Source organism: Podarcis raffonei, chromosome 1 (assembly GCF_027172205.1).
Source record: "Podarcis raffonei isolate rPodRaf1 chromosome 1, rPodRaf1.pri, whole genome shotgun sequence".
Taxonomy (NCBI): Eukaryota; Metazoa; Chordata; class Lepidosauria; order Squamata; family Lacertidae; genus Podarcis; species Podarcis raffonei.
Window position 1 is genome coordinate 20,602,487 of NC_070602.1, and position 5,536 is coordinate 20,608,022.

The following is a 5,536-nucleotide window of genomic DNA, read 5'->3' on the forward strand; positions in this document are numbered from 1 at the left end:
AACTAACTCCTGCAGGTTCACCGAGAAAGCACGTGTGCTAGCTTGACAGCTGCAGGGAATGCTGCGTATGCTCAGGAGACCCGTGTGCATAAAGGTGAACAAGCTGCAGTTGCAAATGACCCGAAGAAATTTAACAGGGTGCTTCCGTTCCATTCAGCTCAACGTGGCTTCAGCAAATGGGCTATCGTTGGTTTTAAAACGTGTTCAGCAAACCACGAGCCATCTCACAGCTTGTTTCTCCAAAGCGTGGCTGGTTTTCCAGCAGCTCCTGCTTCATGCCTCTGCACCTTGGCAAGTGTGTGTGTGAGTGAGAGAGAGAGAAAGAGAAACCAAATTAATTAAATTTATGGTGATTGTTATAACTATTAATTTATTAATATATTGGAGAAGGAAAATTCTGATCATAGACCTCTGCTGCCTTGCGGCTATAGTCATGAAGAAAGAGTTCAGAAGTGAACTCGTACCTGCTGCCTTATGGGACATCTTCGGAAGAAGATAAAGCTAAAGAGTAAACCCTACATGATCTGGAGCGGAATCTGTTGGATGGCACTTGTATGCCTCCTTCCGGCAAATCCTGCAGCCAAGCTGGTGCCAAATGTATTGCTCTGCTTTCCTTTGGAACACATCCGTGAGGCCAAGAGGAGGGTCTTGTTGTCTGGACTGCTTAGGAACCCCATACATCAGTGGTGGCCAAACTTGGCCCTCCAGCTGTTTTTGGACTACAACTCCCATCATCCCTAGCTAACAGGACCAGTGGTCAGGGGTGATGGGAATTGTGGTCCCAAAACAACTGGAGGGCCAAGTTTGGCCACCACTGCCATACATAATGTTACTTCAGTGCTGCTAACACAGCAAAAACAACACTGGAGGAAGCCGTTACACGTTATCTGTTCCTGCAGCCACAGCGGGTGCTGTGATTCTCCAGAGGTTTTATTTCGGCCCTGGAGGTGCACTCCATTGTCTTTCAAGACAGACGGATGCCAATGAGAAAACATTATACAATCTTCTCAAGGCTGAGCACCTCCACCCCTCTGCTAAACAGCTCACATGGGCTGTTTTGTCACCCATTCCAATTTCTTGCTTGATGACAGAGATGGAGATGATGGATACACCACTCACAGAGTCTACATCTACTGCAAGTGATGAAAGCTTTCCTCCAAGTGCCCTGGGGAAAAGGGACATCTCATTTTTTTTCAAGAGAGATCGTGGCTGCCATTTTGGGTGCCATGATCCCGCAAACTCTTGAGCTGCACTCTTGCTTTTTTCCAGGGTGAGAGTGAGGCGTGGGTCACATGACTCACCCAGAAGAAGTTTGGTGCTTTTGAAAAAGTTGGATGGTATGCGAAAGCATCTTTTATTCAGACTGGTGCTGTGCGGGGGGGGGGGGGGGAGCAGCCCTGCCAAGAAAAAAAGCACACATTCCCTTGGAGATGGACAAGTGATCAATCTAATAGATAAATAGGCACCGCTCCGGCGGGAAGGTAAACAGTGTTTCCGTGCGCTGCTCTGGTTCGCCAGAAGCGGCTTAGTCATGCTGGCCACATGACCTGGAAGCTGTACGCCGGCTCCCCCGGCCAATAAAGCGAGATGAGAGCCGCAACCCCAGAGTCAGTCACGACTGGACCTAATGGTCAGGGGTCCCTTTACCTTTACCTTATAATTTATTACCTTACTATTCTCCACTAACTATGAATATTGCTTAAAAAATAAAGTCACTAGCTCCCCCGGCCAATAAAGCGAGATGAGAGCCGCAACCCCAGAGTCAGTCACGACTGGACCTAATGGTCAGGGGTCCCTTTACCTTTACCTTATAATTTATTACCTTACTATTCTCCACTAACTATGAATATTGCTTAAAAAATAAAGTCACTAGCAAGTCAAGCTTTATCAGAGACTTTGATTTGTCTCTTATGTTAGCAAAATCACAGCTAGATGGATCTCTAATGAGCATGTCTCCACTGCTAAATTCATATTACATAGCAGATATAATTATAGCCATGTAGCAGCAGAGGAAAAAAACAGACTACAGGACCTCTCCATTGACTCAGAATGGAGCCCAGCAGCTTTTGGCTCCTCTTCTCACTTTCCCCTTCCAGCAGTTTGTTAGAAGAACTCTATAGCTAAAAGTCAAATACCTGTGTTTGCTTTGTTCCTTCTCCCTCCCCATCACCTTTCTTTTGGTGTTGTGTTCTTTAGATTATAAACCTGACAGTAGAGGCTGTAACAACAGCAACAACTTCTGGAAGCCTTTTTTTTTCAGCCAAAGACTAGGATAAGAATCCTTCAAATAAAAAATAAAAATAGTAATCAGGCATAATAAGCCCTGGTAGTACTTGTTAATTCGGTACTACATAATACTCTATTTGTACCTCTCTGACATCTATTTTTTTTCTTTAAGATAATAATTTCTAATAAGAAACAATATAATTTACTGCTATACTCTTGCCAACATCACTTTCTGAACAACAAAACATGGGTTCTTCTTACCTTTGATGCCATTTTCAGTCCTATTAGGCAGTGATCCTATGATGATTCTGTTATGATTCCCTAAATCACTGATTGTAGAGTGTTAGGAAAACCAGGAATGAGCTTAAATGCTTTGCATAACATCTTGCAAAATTCCTGTGTAATTTGGCGACTCCTGCATATCACATTTCATTGCATGTGCTTATTTTTCTTTGGCAATCTCTTCTCCACTTGACTGGCAAGTTGTGTGTGTGTGTGTGTGTGTTTATTCCCCTAAAAACAACTTGAGCACCAGTTTCATCTTGACTCACCACACCTGGGTAAAATCAAGATCACATGATCTGGAGGCACTTCTAAACAGGAAATACTCCATTTATTTTTTTAGCTGTGTTTGGGTAATAAAGTCTAGCATCCAAGTGTGAGCAACACATTTTCTTGTTTCATTAAACAGCATGAAAGGATTTATTACTTCTCTCCACCAAATGCATTTCTGGCTCTGAAAAGTGCAGGATGGTGAACCACAAGGTAACAAGGTTAACAACATTGCAAGGGGACTCCTTTGGTAAGGCGGGAATCGACTGAAATACAAGGGAATCTATTTCACAAGTTTGGAGGCTTTGCTTGCTGGTGAAGACAGCATCTTGGGTAACGTTCCAACAATGCATTTTTAAGCAGGTCTGAGCAGTAAACCCCTGTTCTAGCAATGGTACAAAAAAGAAATTTAGAGGGGAGAGAGGAGGGAACAAAAAAACATTCCCACGAGGAATGAGCTTGATCAGTGGCCATGGAATAAGAACAGAAGAAGAGTCTGTTGGATCAGGCCAAAGGCCCATTTAGTCCAGCATCCTGTCCTCACAGTGGTCTGGGATGTGGGTGGCGCTGTGGTCTAAACCACTGTTCCTCTTGGGCTTGCCATTCAGAAGGTCAGCTGTTCAAATCCCCGCAATGGGGTGAGCTCCCATTGCTCGGTCCCAGCTCCTGCCAACCTAGCAGTTTGGAAGCACACTAGTGCAAGTAGATTAATAGGTACCGCTGTGGCGGGAAGGTAAATGGCGTTTCCATGTGCTCTGGTTTCTGTCACGGTGTTCTGTTGCACCAGAAACGGCTTAGTCATGCTGGCTACATGACCCGGAAACCTGTCTGTGGACAAACGCCGGCTCCCTCTGCCTGAAAGTGAGATGAGTGCCACAACCCCATAGTCACCTTTGGTTGGACTTAATCCACAAGCAGGATCTGAGCTCAAAAGACCTCTCCCTTCCTGTGGCTTCCAGGTACTGGTATTAAGAAGCATTGCTGCCTTCAGCTGTGGGGTGACGGAAGTCCAGCCGTCATGAGATGGCGCACAGAATAGAAAAAAGACACAGAGAGCCAGCTATATTTTCAGGATGGTAAGAGCAGCTCCCTCGTCCGCTCTCCCCGATTTTATTCTCCTTTGTTCTCCCCAGCCGCATGGCCGTTTGCCAATGTCTCACGTTACCTCATCCGGTCATGGCTTTTACTACGCCCATCACCATATAAGGTCAATACATTCTAATACATTGTAAGGCACAGAGTTGCTGGTCAGCCGAGGTCAGGGGGCACCCTGCAGTATTACAAGCCTCTGCCATGGCTTTATGACTCCCACAGTGGGGATAAAGTATAGCCATCATGGCTAGTAGCCATCGGTAGTCTTCTCTTCCATGAATTTGTCTGCTCCTCTTTTAAAGCCCTTCGAGTTGGTGCTGCCACCTCAGGGAGGGAGTGCCATTCTTTAACTATGCACTGCATGAGTATTTTCTTTCATCTATCCCAAATCTTCCAACGCTCAGCTTCTCTGGATGTCCACAGGACGAGTGTGATAAACATTGGCTCCCAGTACGTTTCTGAGTACAATTCAAAGTGTTGGTACTGACCTTTAAAGCCCTAAACGGCCTCGGTCCAGTATATCTGAAGGAGCGTCTCCACCCCCATCATTCTACCCGGACACTGAGGTCCAGCACCGAGGGCCTTCTGGCAGTTCCGTCACTGCAAGAAGCCAAGTTACAGGGAACCAGGCAGAGGGCCTTCTCGGTAGTGGCGCCCTCCCTCTGGAATGCCCTCCCACCAGATGTCAAAGAGAACAACAGTTACCAGACTTTTAGAAGACATCTGAAGGCAGCCCTGTTTAGGGAAGCTTTTAATGTTTGATGTATTACTGTATTTTAATATTTTTTTGGAAGCTGCCCAGAGTGGCTGGGGAAGCCCAGCCAGATGGGCGGGGTATAAATAATAAATTATTATTATAAATTCATGGACCTCTATTGCAATCCCGATTGCCTTCCATAAGTCAGAGAGCAACATTCTGAAGAGGAAGGACTATCATGGAGGTCCACCATATGATGCAGAACCTCAACAGATGTGGTGTGGAGCTTAGAGGCTTAGCACCCTCTTCCCCTCCCTCTCACACCCACATGTTTCTTCTAGAGTGGAGGATTATAACAGCTCAAGAGAGCTCATATGAGTGCCCAGTTCCATGGAGGCCCTGCTCACACAAGTCTTCATCATTTTTTGACAGGAATAATCACATAAGTTGTGTCTTTGTGAGATCAGGCAGTCTTGTGGGATTGTTGAGCTCACATAACTTCATTTGCATGATAAAAGGAAGAGGTCTCCACATTGTTCCTCTGCCATGTGATCACCCACCTCATTTCATATGAACCAAAGGATAGCTTCATGTGACGATACTTCATTGAAAACCAAACAGAGCAGGTTGTCTGATACATTTTCGGCCCAGCAGAGGGCAGCAGGTCTCATCATTATTTCCTTGAGGCTACCTGATCATAGTTCCTGAGAATGGTCCTCCCTATTCACATAGAAAGTGGTAGAGATGGAACAGTACAAGGAGGAGAGAGGTGCTGAGCCCTCATCCCTCCGCATCTTGCTTTCTTCTCTGAGCACAGCACTCCAAGTCCTTTCTCAGCTCACATCTCATACAGGAGCTGAGAACAGAGAAAAGTATTTTGAGAAACTAACTAAGGGAGAGGGTACAGCACCACTTCCCCCATGCACCTCATTTGTACTTAGTTCTGGGCCTCTGTAAAGGTAAAGGGAT